Below are 18,389 nucleotides of genomic sequence, written 5' to 3'. Positions count from 1 at the left end.
TACGAAAGACACCTCTGGGGCGCTCGCGCTCCCGAAAGAAAGCAGCAACAGCACACCAGCCTGTCGCAGCCTCGCTGGTATGAACGTATAGGTTACCCCAGCGGTGCGTACAAGACCCCAGCCCTCCGTCGAGGGCAAAGAGAGCCCAGCAGCCGTGGAATCACCAGAAAAGCGCCACTGATTCGCCAGATACTGTACACGCCTACTGTCTGGATAGGCCAAGCACAAAGATCGACAAATCAGACCGCCAAAGAGAAACAATGCACCGGGACATACCAAACAGTTTGGACAGGAGGGGTGTAAATGAAGCAACTCAGTAGTTGTTGAAGTCCGAAAAGCAAACATTACACACAAACAAAAAGTTTATATATTTTTATCTAATCAAAATTGTATACCCCTCCCCTGGACTCAAATTAAAGAGAATGTACCCTCCCTCAAACTAAATTTAAAACAAGATTACCCTCCCCTATTTTCCTCCAGTGGCCCCTTCCCTAAATAACGAACGGTCCCTAAGAAGCTTTTGGGAAACGCATGCCTTCGTAAAGAAGCAATTGGGAAACGCGTTTGCTTCTTAAGGGGGCCTTAAGAAGGGTTAAATTAGCTTCTTAGCGCTAAGAAGCTTTTGGGAAACCCAGCCATTGTCTGTAGGCACGCAAACAATTCGAGCAAGAAGCACGTCTTAGCGCATCCCCGCTGCCGCGGTATCATCCCCTCCAAGATGCACGCAAATCCACTATGGAGACATGTGCAACCGCAATCATGTAACCTACATCAGAAATAAAAATTAGAATAAACCAATAAATGAATACAAATAAATAAACAAACAAACAAACAAACAAACAAACAAGTAAAGAAATAAAATAATAACTAAATAATGAAGAGTTCATTCGCAAACACAGTCACATACCACCCATAAAATGAACAAGCACACCACCAGACTGGCCTCCTGTTCCTCTGGTAGTCCACCACAAGCTCATTGGTTTAGCTGATTGATTAATTGAGCTTTAGGTGATTGTTGTTGCACCATGTGATGAAGCTCTCTATCAGTCCTCTGCACTCCTCTGCAAAAATAGAGCTGGCTGAAGAGTCATGTGACATCTCTTGCCCCGGAAGTGATTTTCCCATTCATTTAAGGCTGGAACCAAGCCAGCCTGTGACCTGCTGAATCGTGAGTGACCATAAAACATCTCAGTTGGAGCAAAAACGAAACATAACAACGTCTAAAAGAAGAAAGAAACAATGAAGCTAAGAATTTAAGCAGAAGTCAAAAGCTTAGCCTGGCTATAGCCTGGAGAGTGGAGGAAGAAAGGGATTGAGTTTGCAATCTTCAGATTTGTCTCTAAGAGGCCTCGAGAGAGAAGGTGATCTAGGTGGGTCTTAAAGTTAGGACACGGAAAAATGTTTAGGCAGCAGTCCAGAGTGGATCCTGTGGTCGAGGGAGACGTGTTTGGGGTTTCAAATTTCACAAAGAAATAGTCCCTTTCAGGGCCGTACAGAGTTAAGAATGACATGCAGACCTGCCAAACTTGCAAAATTATTTTTGAGTATGACAATAATGTAACACTTAGTTCAGATGCTTTCGCACTACTTCGCTTAGTTTGCACACAGTCATTATCCCCACCATAATAAATGTATTCAACATATAAATAAGCTATGAAGAAAATAATTCCTATTAATTCCTAATAATTCCTTTAACCTCTTCTACTCCACCCCTCCCTACCTGACACAAGTTTTGTCTTTTTTAGGGTGGGACTGGCCAACTTAGGGTAAGATAGCAGATCAACAGTATAGTATGCCACATAAAAGTGGTACACATGATCTGAAAGCTGGGAACCTGAAGGTTAATTTGAGGTGCAGCTCAGAACTGTGTGTCAAGGGTTTCTAGTCCTAAATATGTAATAAACATTGTGTTTTGATTAGGCGTCTATTCAAATGTTGAATGATTAGAGTATACAAGGGTTAATATGATGATGGAAATATGATGGCCATCCCCATGCCATACATCCCCTGAATGCCCTAGGTCTCTAGTTTGTGGTTGTAAAGTTTCATGAGGCTGTAATTATCCTAAAGGTCACAATAGGTAATTTTATACAGTGAGGTCAACTTTAATCTACAATGAAATGGCTACTAGGGACTAACATAATCACACATGAGTCTCAGCTTTCCAGTCATACCCAATTTATGCAATTCCAAGATTGTTTAGGGACCCTAGTATATGGGGATATATTCAAAATAGTATAGGCGAAAATAACACATTTATACTGCAACAAAAAAAGCATGGGATCAGCATAAAGTGGGCTTGTCTGTAAAGGGAGAGTTGTAGGTATACTATACAACCCACTCTCATTCAGATATCTTGAGGTGAGAGTTCAAGGGACCCCTGTGAAAATGGCCATGCCTGTTTTGCCTTGCCAAAATGTTGCTTAACTTTGGAGCGTTATTTAGCCCCCTTCCCGACAAGCTAGTATGTCATGCTTGATCGCAATGGATGCCTTACTGTCTAGTTTCATGATATCAGTATCTTCGCTCTAGCTTTAAAAATGAGGGCGCTGCTACAGCCTCTGAAAGACTGCTGCTACAGCCTCTGAAAGACAGTAATATCAGCCACAGGCAAAAAGGGCACTTGGACCCCTGTACATGCCTGGTCCTTTTATCTGTAAGAATATGACGGGGGGAAACATAAAGAAATAGCTCTCAAATCTAAATGAATACTGTGACCTGATCCATCATTTTGAGTCACATTGACCCCTCAACCATTTTATTTTTCATGAGTTTATTACATTGTTGGAGAGAGGAGAATAAGCTTTCTGGTGATATCAAGAAGATCTTTGTACTCCAAAGATTGAGTGAGATGCAGCCCTTTATGTCTTGACTGTTTCCAAACTATGTTTTTGAGAAAAAAGAGCCTCAAAGTATGACAAAGTAAGCTAGTTCTGCTTCAAAACCATATTTAGCGTTCACATTTCACAATCTTTGCACAGAATGAAGGCCAAGGCTTTATTTGATTAAAATCTGATGAAACCCTAAAACAACAAAAATCAATATTTGATCATAAAATCATATTTCTACACAAACACGCGACGTCCGACTCATTTTGATGAAACGCATCACAATTTAATTTTCACAACTTTTCTTCATTATTATTATTATTATTATTATTATTATTATTATTATTATTATTATTATTATTTAAAATGGCCCTAAGAATATGAGCACGTACCATGAAAAGAAGGCCTCAGTGTGCAAACAGTCACATTTCAGCGTCAAGAAAAGCATATGCAATCACTTACATTTGATATTTGCCACATTTTATTTCTGATAAGGCACACTTACATTGGAATAGGACATTCACATTGACTGCTGTCACTGAAATGATTGAAACACATGCGCCCATCGTCCCCACTTGGCTTTCAAACAGTCCACATCAGCATGCCATTAGTACAGAGAGCAGTTACAGATACCATTAGTACAGACAGAGCAGCGTACATTTAGTCCAGACCACAATATCCCCCCTGTATTATAGGATAGCTCTTTCACTCCAGTCAATAGGAGGGGGGTAAAAGTTGCATTTTTACATTAGACAACCACCAATTTTGGTGTCCTAATAGCACCATTAAAAGCTATTACAATGTATGTTTTATTAGCAGCAGGACATGATGCTTGAGTCATTAAATCATGTCAATTTTATCTAGCAATAAGAATGTTTTCTACAGCACACCGGCTCTTTAAAGGGGCCAACAATTTGGGGGGAATCAGGCAGAGACAATACCAAATACACTTTACACTCTCAGTCATCAAGCCTTTTTCTAAACAAGTGTGTGGTTTTATTACATTATCAGTAAAGAATTAGATTTTGTGCGCATAATGTCTGAAATGAATTGTGTGTGTGTGTGTGTGTGTGTGTGTGTGTGTGAGAGAGAGATGATTTTTTTTACTTGTTTGTGATGGTGCTGCAAATCGTCTCTTTTCCATCCGTCCCACACAAACAATTTTTTAGTACATGTTTATTTCCAGCAGGAAAGCAGAATACTAATTATGGACCAAACCGAGCGTTCAACATATAATTGCATTATTTTGAATAATCTGCAATGGTAATGGTATGATTTGTATAATTACAATCATGAGCATGTCTGAGTGACTCTGCGGGCTGACTTTAGAATTACTCTTCTGAATAATCCTGCCTTGGAATATTATATTATACATATTAGGCCGGGAAAAAACTGAGAAAAAAGGGAGGGGGGTGCGTAAAAATCGACAGCTCATTTGCATAGCGGCTATAGGAAAGAAGCACATAAAAATGATTTAAGGGAGGGGATCTCCAGCATGTGATCATGGAGGTGACATGTGTGAGGATATGGTTGTATGAGTCAAGTTGATGCTATTAGGTGTTTAAATGGATTTGACATGGGTGTTAAGGTCCGGAGTGTGCCATCAGACATGGAGGGGCCCATCCATATTCATGGCGCGTCGGGGGGCCGGCTACACGGAAAAGATGCTTATAGACCATTGAGCCGGAGGTAATTGTTTATCTAGACGCCTCTCTCCCCAATGCATAAATTGAGCTGTCGACCGGTCGCAGTGGACATTTTGTCTTCTTAGCCCTGTGTGTGTCTTACGTGTGGTGGAAGCCGCACCGTGATAAATGTAATCTCAACAGCCATTTGCATAAAAAAGGGGCATAAAGAGGGAAAGGGGGGCAGGGGGGCTTAGAGGTGGGGGGGGGGGGGGGGCTGGGTCTCATACACTCCATGGAGTTGAATGAGAGGACTCCACTCTATAGCTTGAGCCCAGAGGCAATACAATAATGCCTCGTTAAGTATTAGGATTCGACCGTGAATGGATTTTTAAGGCGATATGTTTGGATTCAAAGCTTCTCTAGGACAATATTTTGGGTAATGATCTTTAAATTTGGACATTTTCATCGGCAGAAAAAAAATCTGAAACTGCAAATATTCAGAGTTTCACCCATGATGGGTCGCTCTACCAATTCAATTAATTTTTTTCTGATTTCATGCCTCAAAATTGCAAAACAAAAAAACTAGTGTCTAAAAAACTACACGTATTTAGTGTCTAAAAAACTACAAGTATTTAGTGTCTAAAAAAAGACAAGTATTTACATTTATAGTATTTCCTCTAGTGTCTAACCTCCTGAAATGTATCCTAAAGCCTCACAGACCATCATGGGACGCTAAAAGTCTCCATTTAAATCAATCAAACTGTATCACATCTATCATGAGAGGTGAGCAACACTAACCCAACCATATCTGTATCTTCTCTTTAGTTCAAATTGGTTAACTCATTGAGTGCCAGCCACTTTTGGAAAACGGATGCTCCCAGTGCCAGAGTTTCAGAGCGTTTTCAGTGATTTCTCGAGGCCCACAGAATATTGTGTGATATTACTATGTAAACACCGAACACGGCCAAAGAACGATGAGACTCTCTTCTATCATCAGCAAAAAAAAGTTTATTGATATCATTTTCCGTTCTTTAGTTATGAGCCGGAGAAGATAGGTTGTTTTCAGCAAAAACAGACGTTTCAAATTAGAAGCTGAGATATTCAGCCTTTTGTGAAATGAAGCATTTCAAGCACATCACTGACTCTGAAGCTAATATTTTCTGATATAGTGACACCTCAAAAATAATTTCCTTCAATAAAACAGCGAAAACAAAGGAATTTTGTTTGGTAAAATAATATTTTTTAGCTGCAACCAGCAGCGCTGGCCCCTGCGTGCGCAGACCCTACACTTTCTTGCTGGTCTTGATTTACTGCTGGTGGGCATCAGATATTCTAGCTTGCCAATCTGTCCATCGAGCCTGCTGTCTGGGTCTGTCTGGGTCGGTGTTGTATGCTGCCCTGCGTGCCCCACCCCCCTCTACTGCAAACCCCTCCTCCGTGGGTGTGTCTCTGGTGGCTCTGGTGGCTCTCTGCTGAGTTTGCTCTGCACTGAAAACCCAGCTTTTTCACAGCGTTCCGCGTGTATTTGTCACCGGCTTCCAGCGCTTCCAGTTGAGAATAATAACAACTCCACAACTAATCATGTGGATGGGGCTATCGCAGCGGACACGGAGGGGCTCAATTGTGGCAGCAGATTGGCTGCTGCAGGCACAGCTAACGTTATGCTTCATGCATATCGATGCATACCGATGCGATTTCCGTTTCCCCATGACTTCTTCTCTGTTTTTTCCTCGCCTTTCTGTAATCTGGAGAGCACTGTCGCCACCTAATGGGTCCGTAAAATAGCTTTTACACATTCAACATCCACCATACTTTCACAGGAGATGGATCAGGCTTTGATCCACGTCCCACCGTCAAAAAACGCAATTGACGACTTTAGTCGTCATTGGCACTCAACGTTACTATTTGAATTGACGACTATAGTCGTCATTGGCACTCAATGAGTTAAGTGGGTGGGTGGGTGGCGGCGGTGGTGTCTGTCACGATTGTCATCAGTGATGTCACTTGAGCAATTGTGATTTCATCAGTGATGACACCTTCCTGGCTGAGGCTATATAAGTGGTGAGAGTACTGTATAAGTAGGGAGAAGAGGACAAGTGGCGCATCATCTCCAGATTCTCCCCCCTAGGAATTGGCTAAGTGGGCGGGCAGTGGTATCTGTAGCAGTGGTGTCTGTCATGATTGTGATGTCATCAGTGATGTCTTCAGTGATGTCACTTTAGCAATTGTGATGTCACCAGTGATGTCATCAGTGATGTCACTTGAGCAATTGTGATGTCATCAGTGATGTCACTCAAGCAACTGTGAAGTAGTATGTGTCGATGATGCACAGTTGCAGGATAGCGGCAGGTGGGTGGGCGGTGTCTGTCTGTCAGCCACGATGTTGGGAGCCCGCAGAGCGGGTAATTTCCATAACTGCAGCCATGGTGCATCATCTCCAGATTCTGAACCCCAGGAGTTGAGCGTGCATATCGCGCAATATTCCTAGTGAGGGCGTCTGGGTAATGTAGAGGTAAAAGCACTCGCCTACCACCGCGGAGAGACCCGGGTTAAATACCCAGCAGTGGTATCCGGCTTGATCAGACGTTCCTACAGACACAATTGGCCGTGTCTGCGGGTGGGAAGCCAGTGGGGTATGGGAGGCGGTAATGCAACATAAATTATGCCAACTGCCGTAAAACACCACAGAAGACTAAGGGTGGTGGTGTGTGTGGCGGCGGTGTGTGTCATAATTATGATGTCATCAGTGATGTCATCAGTGACATCACTAATTGGCAAATCCAGAGTCCCCACCCTAGGAATCCTAGTTTTAATAAAAGGCCCCCATATCTGATAGCCTTTTGCTTTAGTGTGCAGGCTAACCCTTGCATTATTGGATTGAAGAATGGTTCATGCAGTGACATGTTCGTAAGATGCTGTCAAACAAGTGTTACATTAGGACTGGGCAATATATTAATGCTATATTGATTTTGTGATATGAGACTATGGTCTTACATTTTGGATATCGTAATATCATATGGCATAAGTGTTGTATTTTCCTGGTTTTAAAGACTGCATTACAGTAAATTGACGTCATTTTCTGAGCTCTTCTAGCTTTTATATTATTTGCCTTTACCCTCTTGGTAATTATAGTCACATTAAGCTACTGATGATTATTTATCAAAAATATCATTGTGTCAATATTTGGTGAAAGCACCAATAGCCGTTGCAAAATCAATATCGACGTATTTGGTAAATAATATTTGATTTGGTCTAGCCCTATCTTGTTTTAATCAAAGTCTTTGTGACATATCACATGTTGCTTTGACGTTAGCCCACTTTGTAGAAAATACAGAGATATATCTTGTATTGCCATTCTTTCAGCCTAAAAATACCAAGATATGATTTTTGGTCCATATCGCCCAGCCCTAAGTTACATTTTCACAAGATGATGTCAAACAAGACAAACACCCACAGACCTTTATCTGGGAGACAATGGGCTCTATTTTCCCACAGGCCTTAGGCACAGAAACTGGCCTTAAACGCAAAAAAACGCGCCTTGCGCCTGCCTCGGGAAGATAGCAACATGGTTTTAGGCGACGAAATGCGCTATAGGCTAAACAGGCGTGGCGCAGTGGCAGAATAGGCCAGAATGGGCGTTTCGGCCTTAAATACCGGCCTAATGATATCTCCCTCCTGGCGTTAATTTTGCGCCTTGCGCTTTTGAAAACCAGGCCTTATTCATAGCGCCGCGGATATTCCAGGCACAGCTGCTCTGCTGATCTCAGTTTGTCCCCCTCTCTCTCTCTCTCTCACTCCCTCGTTCAGACAGGGACGCACAAGTCCGATAGACAAAAGAAGGTGTTGTACCGTACATAGTATAACATGAGTTTTTTATAACATGACAGTTTTGAGCCCGTGACATTCAGAGGCTATTGCATCATCCTACATGTGCAGTGGGGGACAAGAAAAGGCGAGAGAAAACGAGATCATTCTGCCCAAACAAATGTTCACTGCCTGGCTTCCAAAGCCACAAATGTGAAATCTCTCAGCATGCATTGGGCTAATCCATTTAGCTAATAAATAGCAACCAAATGAGCCGAAATAGATAGAAAGGTAGATCTAAATAATGTGTAATGTTAACACAACCTGCAATTGTAGAACATTTCAATATTGGCGCAAATAAAACATTGAAATGAAAACACAACCCTATGTGAAACATATATGTCATATTGGGGCTATATATATCCCTTGCAGATTTAATGTGATTTAGATGAGTGACACTGTAACACGGTTCTACTGTCATGTCCTACTGTGATGTCCGCTCCAATAAATTGGCCCTACTTCACATTTTAGTTTTACAATAAAAACACATTTATGCAATGACTTTACATAATGTAGGCTATATTTAGTGCATCATCCTACCTGTGCAGCAGGGGAGAAGAAAAGGTAGCAAAACAATATAATTCTGGACAAACTTTCACCAATCTAATCTCATCATAGGGATAGGCTATATTTTTCTAGCTGATGCGTTTAGAACATTCTTTTCACTTTGATCTTGTTATAGTGTAGCGTATTTACATGCTTGCAGTATTTAAACTGCAGTTAGATTGGTTTGAGAATAATATGGAATAATAGCCTATATATGGAGACAGAGGGGATAAAAGGGAGGGGGGAGATCAGAGCCCTCTGCTTTTCTGAAGCCGGACTGGATCGCTCCGTGGAATTGGAGCTGAAAAGTGAAGCATGTGATTCGTTTACTGCACTTCCCCAATGAGCAGATAGTGCATAATTTTACGCTTAAAACACGTGGTTATAATGCTTAAGGCCGCGTGTAGCGCCGACACCAAGATATCGAGTGCGCTGGTCCACACCCACTAATCTGGGCTGCGCCTGGCACTAAGCGCAGTTTATAGGCCGATGCAACGATAGAGCCCTACATCTAAGCAACAATGGCGAACAAACAAACAAACACACACACAATGGAATCCATTGCCATCGCCATGGAGACACAGACGGAGAGACACGTGAGGACAGTCCTAACCTCAAAACTCCGCTATCATCATCATCGTCATCATCATCAGTAAGTGTTTTTTGGGCGTCACCTCAAACCTGACAGTCCTTGGCGGGGTGGGGCGGGGTGGGTGGCTGCGGGGTAGGGGGGTGTAGGGAGGTCAGGGGGTGCTGTCGGGGGGCGAAGAGAGGACTCTCCTCGACTACGCGTATTCTTAAGCAATAACAACGTGATCCGTATTATCCACCCAAGAATACCCGTCACCGAAGAGAGTCTTTCAGTAAACACAGGGAGGGGGGAAGGGGCTGAACCAGAAAGCATGTGAGCACCGCCATGGCATCATCACCACCACCAGCAGCAGCAAGAGCACCCCCTTCAGGCTCCAAACAGACAGAGAGAGAGAGAGAGAGAGAGAGAGAGAGAGAGAGAGAGTAGGGGCAGTGGCATTGATTGAAGACGCCTCGCCTCCATCAATGGCTCCTCTGCAAAAGGAGAAAATTGACAATGGTGCATTTTCAATCGGGGACGGAGCGGGGAGCATGTGTGTGTGTGTGTGTGTGTGTGTGTGTGTGTGTGTGTGTGTGTGTGTGTGTGTGTGTGTGTGTGGGGATGGGGAGGGGGGAAAGGAGAAGATGGTTGGATAAAATAAATAAATCATGAGTTGGTTTAAACATCCCCTCCAGAAATGTTTTAAGATCTATATAAAATCTGTCTGCTATGGTTTTTCACCACAAAAAAGTTAAAATCTTATAATTGCATACTTCTCCCTCATTAAAAATCTATTAATATTGTCACAGTGCCCCTCGCTCATGGATTTGTCTTGTTAATGTTATAATGGCTGTCAGTATGGAGTGGGGGGAAGCTAGTTACGTTGACACTGGAGTCTTTATGAAGGACTTCCGGGTCGGAGTTCACTCTCTCTCTCTCTCTGACCCTGACGGCAAGATGGCGATTGCTGTGCGCTATCACCAAGTCAATGGATTATCACGTTTTCCAGTTTTGTAAGCATGTTGTGTTTCGAGTATTGTCTGCGTCTTATATGTCTAAACCAATCCGATCTCCAAAGAATTGTAAAATAGCAATGTTTTGGACCAACATTGCTATGTTACAATTTCGGCTCCAAAATTGTAAAATGGTAAGTTTTTTTCGGGGATCTCCGACCCCACAGACCGCTCTAACCTCTCCCAGACCCTAACCCTAAACCTAACCTCTCCCCAGACCCTAACCCTAAACCTAACCTCTCCCACCCACTGTAAAAAAAACTTACCATTTTGGAGCCGAAATTGTAACATAGCAACGTTGGTCCAAAACGTTGCTATTTAAAAAAGAATTTGGAGACTGTGTTACTCTAAACCTGAGCTGGAAAAGTTTCAACGAGATGAAGCGCAGGTGAACCAGGGAGCGAGACATGCAGCTGCATCAGCCAAAGCAGACTAACCAGCTACGAAGGTTAGCTTCACCCCATTCTCTTTCAGTCCTACAGCCTTTCTGATATGATGTTTCATGGAGACTAAACTCATTGGAAGCCTATAGACGAACGAGTGCCTAATGATAATGGTAAATAACGATGCCCAGAGTTCAGGTTGCCGTGACAATATACATATATTTCCTGCTGGAGACAGGATGTCTCCTACTTCACTGTAAAGTCCATTCTCAGTGTATGTACACTGGAGGCCTCTAGTGTCAAACTCTGCACAGACATCATTGTGCACAGTGAAGCTCAGACAGCCAACTGAAGGAACAAGAAGAAAAACTGATAGGTGAAAGGGGTACTGTAACAAGTAGGCAACCGTGAAATCACACAAATCAAGATCAAAAGTAAAAAAAAAAAAAGGAAAGAAAAGTATTCACTTTTGCTCATATTACACAAGTTTACATGTTGAAGACCATACTCAATATAACAAACAACAGTTTTAGGATCAGTACTTTGTTCACGAGCATATCTACCTCAACTATTTTCAGATTTCAATGTTTGAGACATCATTTGAAAGGTTACAATCTGCACTTTCATAATCTGCAAAATAAAAAATAGAAAATGACTTTGGCCTAGGCTACTTGTTACCCAAAACACCTGTCCGTGTCACATTTCTGACCGGAGGGGGACTTAAAGCTCATCTCTTTCCGTTTCACTCTCGCTTGTAGCTTTCTCTCACACTTCTCTCGCACACAATGGAAGATGGCTGGGAGGAAGAAGAGGAAGGGCAAGGCGGGGTTAGGCAGAGGTGGGGAGGGACACGCCCCTACCCCTCCCCACAGCAAGCCTCTTACCTGGGCCAAGCAAGGGCCTCTGTGGGCGGGACGTGTGCGTTCGGCCGTCCAATCCGTCCCCGGCTGCCCCTATCCAATGAGAACCTGCGGGGGGGGGGGGGGGCACAGGGGAGTTGGGGGGGGGGGGGGGTGTGCAAGGGAGGTTAGGGAGGTCAGGCATCGCACACCGGGAGCTGCTGCTGGTGTGTGACAATAGCCCTGTACACTCCATTAACGCCACTGCAAGCCACACACAGGTCTCTCTCTCACACACACGAACGCACGCACATGCACGCACACATACATACACATACACACACACACACACACACACACACACACACACACACACACACACACACACACACACACACACACCTCCTTTCCCATCCTGCTGTTGGAGAGAGAGAGGGAGAGAGAGAGAGAGAGAGAGAGAGAGAGAGAGAGAGAGAGAGAGAGAGAGAGAGAGAGAGAGAACTCAACACATGGATTTCCATGCAGAGAACTCGAACTTTGTTTGACTATTTGAGAAATGTCTGACGTCTTATGTGTGGAATATGTTGGGGGGGGGGGTGAAAGTGTCTTATGTGTGGAATATGTTGGGGGGGGGGGGTGAAAGTGTCTTATGTGTGGAATATGTTGGGGGGGTGAAAGTGTCTTATGTGTGGAATATGTTGGGGGGGGTGAAAGTGTCTTATGTGTGGAATATGTCTTATGTGTGGAATATGTTGGGGGGGGGGGGTGAAAGTGTCTTATGTGTGGAATATGTTGGGGGGGGTGAAAGTGTCTTATGTGTGGAATATGTCTTATGTGTGGAATATGTTGGGGGGGGGGTGAAAGTGTCTTATGTGTGGAATATGTTGGGGGGGTGAAAGTGTCTTATGTGTGGAATATGTTGGGGGGGGGTGAAACTGTCTTATGTGTGGAATATGTCTTATGTGTGGAATATGTCTTATGTGTGGAATATGTCTTATGTGTGGAATATGTTGGGGGGGGGTGAAAGTGTCTTATGTGTGGAATATGTTGGGGGGGGTGAAAGTGTCTTATGTGTGGAATATGTTGGGGGGGTGAAAGTGTCTTATGTGTGGAATATGTTGGGGGGGGTGAAAGTGTCTTATGTGTGGAATATGTTGGGGGGGGTGAAAGTGTCTTATGTGTGGAATATGTCTTATGTGTGGAATATGTCTTATGTGTGGAATATGTCTTATGTGTGGAATATGTTGGGGGGGGGTGAAAGTGTCTTATGTGTGGAATATGTTGGGGGGGGGTGAAAGTGTCTTATGTGTGGAATATGTTGGGGGGGGTGAAAGTGTCTTATGTGTGGAATATGTTGGGGGGGGTGAAAGTGTCTTATGTGTGGAATATGTTGGGGGGGGGTGAAAGTGTCTTATGTGTGGAATATGTTGGGGGGGGGGTGAAAGTGTCTTGTGTGGAATATGTTGGGGGGGCGTGAAAGTCTATATATCACACACGGAATTGTATGTGCAGTTATGTCACAGCACCCAATTATTAATCCTCCTAAATTTCTAAATCTTACACTGTCTATAATTAATTTATAAAAAAAAGAGCCATTCTTAAATGTTAATTTAGCAATCATTCTGATTCTCTCTCTTTCCCCCTCAAATTATAGCAATGAGTCTAATGGCGGAACAAGTCCATAAATAATGCATGGGAAGTTGAAGCAAATGTATTCCATTCTGTTCTAATTGATCTAGAGCTGAATACAAAAGCGAGGTCCATCCAAAATCACTCCATTGATTTGTCGTGTCTAATCAATATTTACAATTACTCCGCGGGTGGTTGGGTAAAAAAAGGCGGGGGGGGGGGGGGGGTTATGGAGCTTGTTGGTGCGCGAGGACCGTCGCTTCAGAATTATAATTTCATCATGTAAACGCGTGAAACGGAAATGTTTCATTTAGGGATTTCAAAGCTGAGACTTCAATGAGAAAGAAATGTTACAATAGAACAGCAAATATGTGGCATTTGACAAATGAATATAGGCAGCACATCCGGAGTGGATTTCCTATCGAATCACCTTGCAAAACACACATTTCCCCATTCATGTCAATGGGGGGAAAGGAAAAGGCAAAGGGGGGGGGGGGGGGGGGTGGGAAAGAGTGGAACAAAGAATGAACAGATGAACAGAGGAGTGGAGGAAAGCTAAATTAGATGCTAATCCACGAGAGGGCTTTCTCTCTATGTCCCTCTGTCTCACTTTTCCTCTCTCTCACTCCCGCTCTCCCTCTCTCTGCCTGTCTCTCACTGCCTCAATTTAAATTCAATTCAAAAGGGCTTTATTGGCATGATAAGGTGCATCTTACATTGCCAAAGCATACATATAGCATACATATAGCAACACTTAGTAAAAAAAATAAAAGACATTTTGTTACCGAGTAATATAAGTCACAAAATCTGTTCAAAAAGGTAGAGAACATTTTGAATGGAATGTGATAAAATAGGATAAAGACTATTGTTGACCAAAATCTATCAGAATAACAACAAAACAGTAATAAACGGGCAATTAAACAGGGTGGTAGTGCAATGGAGTGGTAGTGCGGTAGTGCTCTCTGCCTCTGTCCGTCTCTCTCCCTCTTTCTCTGGCTCTCTCTGTCTCCCTCTCGCACTGCCTCTCTCTCTCCGCCCTCTTTCTCTCCATCTCCCTGCCTCTCCCTCTCTCTCTCTCCTCTTATCCTCCACTCAGCCGGCCCGGCCTGGACCACTTGGCCCTGCTCACTCACTGACACACACACACACACACACACACACACACACACACACACACACACACACACACACACACACACACACACACACACACACACACACACACACACACACACACACACCCTGAGCCAGAACCTGGAAGACCCCCCCATCTGCCCACCTACCCCCCAAAAGCTGGGATTTACCACACACACACGCACACACACACACACGCACGCACGCACGCACGCACGCACGCACACACACACACACACACACACACACACACACACACACACACACACACACACACACACACACACACATCCTAGCCCATCCCAGGCCATCTGTAGAGAGAGAGAGAGAGAGAGAGAGAGATCTAGAGAGAGGCAGACAGAGACACAGAGAGAGAGAAGAGAACCCAAGGGCTTCATCTTGAGATCATCTCCCTTTTCAGAGAACACACACACACACACACACACACACACACACACGGCAAAAGTTATATCTTATCAAGTGAATTTCTTAAAACAGTGTTTTGCAGTGTAGCCCCAAGTCACATTGATTGTTCAGTGGAAACACGCAGGAGACTCATCAGATTACTGGGACAGCAGGGGGCAGCGTTTGAAAATCAACCAAAAACCTACAGCATGTTATGGCTTGTAACCAGAGTTGTATGACCACCATCGCAGCCCTTCTCTTCATGACTCCATTCAAAGTTCCAGCCACTCTCTCCCTCTCCCCCTCTCTCTCCCCCCTCTCTCTCCCTTCCCCACCCTCTCTCTCACACACAATACTAATGCAGCAGACAGAGACAGAGCACCACAGGTTGCAGTGAAGAAGTGATGAGGAGGAGGATGGGATAGGGCTGCCTGCAACTAACCATAATCTGTCAATTAGTTTCTCTTATTTTAATTGATTAGTTGTTTGGGCTATAAAATGGCACAAAATGGTGAAAAATGCCGTTCAGTGTTTCCCAAAGCCCAAGATGATGTCCTCAAATGTCTTGTTTTGCCCATGACCCAAAGAGATTCAGTTTACTGTAGAGGAGTAAAGAATCCAGAACATATTCACAGTTAAGAAGCTGGAATGAGATAATTTAAAAGAAATTTAAGAAATTTATTTATTTTAACGTTCTTTTCTTTTACACACACACACACACACACACACACACACACACACACACACACACACACACACACACACACATATATATATATATATATATATATATATATATATATGTACTCAAACTGATTCAATTATCAAAATAGTTGCCAATTAACTGAATACTTGACGTTGCAGCTCCCTAGAATGGCATTCTGTTTTTGCCAACGCTTCTGTCGTTTCTTGGAGATCTGTCCGTGAAAGCGCTATTCCTTTTTTTCCCTCTTTCTCTCAACCTCTTCTTCTACCTCTTAACTTACGGGACCCTACCCCCCCCCCCCCCAAAAAAAAAAAACCCATCCCTGCCCCCCACTTTAACTCAACCAACTCCCACCTCTGCTTTTTCCCCATGATTGTGATTTAATTGCCCACAAGTCCCATGAATATGATAACGCGGTGGACAGAGCATGGGGGGGGGGGGGGGTGCAATGGTACACCCTGACACACACACACACACACACACACACACACACACACACACACACACATACACAGTCAAGTATGGCAACAAACAGCCACCGGAGGACAAAACGTGGAGACAAAAACAGCACACAAATATGTATAAAAAAATAAAAATAACAACATGGGTTAAAAAGATTCACCTCTCCATCTTTCACCGCTCTCCTCTCCCTGTATTCTGGCCAGAGAGAGGAAGCATTTCTTTTGCAAAGAAATTGCAAAATAAATTGTGAAAAAAAAGAAAAAAGAAAAAGGGGAATCACAAATGTTCCTCCAGAGGGGACATGAATGGGGGAAGATTACAACAACAACAAAAAAGAGAGAGAGAGAGAAACAGTGCCAACAGGTCCACTCGTTCTGCAGCGCACGGCGGCCTCTTACCCTCTTTTGTCCTCCTCTCTTCTCTCTCTTCTCCTCCTCTTCTCATTCCTCTCCAGTCTCTCTCTCTCTTTCTCCTATAACCCAGGGTGTTGCCTCTGCTCTCCTCCTCTTCTCACACTCCCTCCCCTTTCTCCAGCCCTCCTCTCCCCCTAATGCCTTGCTCAGGGTCCGTGGCAGGCAGCTCTCGTCCCCTCTCCCTTCACTTCCAGGAGGAGATCAGATCGCAGAGGTAACAGAGGAGAGAAGGGTCTGGGTGATGCGGTTAGCGGGTGCTGATGCTGCGGGGAGGGATGCTTTAACAAAGGATCTCAGCCTCCTCCTCTTCTCTCCTCTCCTCTCCTCCATCTCTCTCTCTCCCTCCACTTGCCTTCCTTCCGCTCTCGTCCTCCTCCTCTCTCCACCGCCACCACGGCAAGTGAACTGACTGTGGCGGCAGGGTAGGGCGGGCAAGCGTGAATGAGAGAGAGGGAGAGAGAGAGATGAAGAGAAAGAGAGAGAGCGCGTGTGCGGTGTGATGTGGTGTCTGTGAGCGAGTGATAGAGAGGAGAGAGAGGGAGACAGAGGTAGAGATAGATGGAGCAGAGGGGGGGAGGTGGGTGGGTATGGACCAGAGAGGAGAAAGATACATAGAGAGAGAGAGAGAGAGAGAGAGAGAGAGGCAGATGAGAGGAAATGGAAAGAGAGAGAGATGTAAGGAGACAGAGAGAATGAGATAAAGTGAGAGTGAAAGAGAGAGAGAAAGAGAGAGAAAGAGAGAGTTAAAGAGAGAGGGAGGGGGAGAGAGAGGTATTGCATCAATGAAAACCTTCAAGCGACCACCAGTATGGACTCTCTCCCTCCTCTGAGGAAAGCCAGAGAATAATTCGATTTGAGCTTCACACACACACACACACGTACGTACGTACGTACGCACACATGCACACACACACACCACACGTATGTACGCACACACACACACACACACACACACACACACACACACACACACACACACACCGGGCACCTACTAATGGCAGATTAATTTATGCGCTTGGCGGCCCTCTGTCCACCTCCAACCACACCAAGACCACCAAAAACAACAGACTCCCCATCGGGACTGATGATAGGGAGAGACAGAGAGAGAGAGACCACCAAAAACAACAGACAAGTCTTCCTCTCGGGACTGATGAGAGAGAGAAACAGAGAGAGAGAGAGACCACCAAAAACAACAGACAAGTATCCCCGTCGGGAATGATGATAGAGAGATACAGAGAGAGAGAGAGAGTCCACCAAAAACAACAGACAAGTCTCCCCTGCTGGACTGATGAGAGAGAGACACGAGAGAGATACCTCCAAAAACAACAGACAAGTCTCCCCTTGGGACTGATTAGAATGAGAGAGAGAGGGAGAGAGAGATGGGAGTGAAGGAGAGAGAGAGGGAGTGGACATTAAACTTTGCATTTTCTCCCTCATTTGGTTGAAAACAGAGGAGAGGAGGAGAGGTAATTGGGTGTTATGAGTCATAAAAAAAATACAGATATACCGACATGTTTGACCGGTACAGTTTATTTTTTTTTCTAAGGCCAATATTGAGGAGAAGCTGTCGCCGGTCAATATTTTGAGCCGATAGTCTGTGGCTTTACGTTTGACCGATTTCATGAACTGAAATTCCCCACAAAAAAGGTGTCCGGGTAGTGCAGGGGTTGATTCCTTACCTACCAACATGAGGGTTGCAGGTTTGCGCTCCCGTGTTGCCTCCAGCTTGGTCAAGCGTCCATACAGGCACGATTGGCTGCGTCTGCGGGTGGGAAGCCGGATTAAGGGTATGTGTCCTGGTCGCTGCACTACCTCCTCTGGTCGGTCGGGGTGGCTGTTCGAGGGCGGAAGGGAACTGGTGGGAATAGTATGATCTTCCCACGTTCTATGTCCTGCCGGTGAAGCTCCCCACTGTCAGGTGAAAGGAAGCAGCTGGCAACTGCGCATGTGTCGGAGGAAGCATGGTAC

Source organism: Poromitra crassiceps, assembly GCF_964638095.1.
Source record: "Poromitra crassiceps genome assembly, chromosome: 2".
Lineage (NCBI taxonomy): Eukaryota > Metazoa > Chordata > Actinopteri > Beryciformes > Melamphaidae > Poromitra > Poromitra crassiceps.
This window is presented reverse-complemented; position numbering follows the sequence as displayed.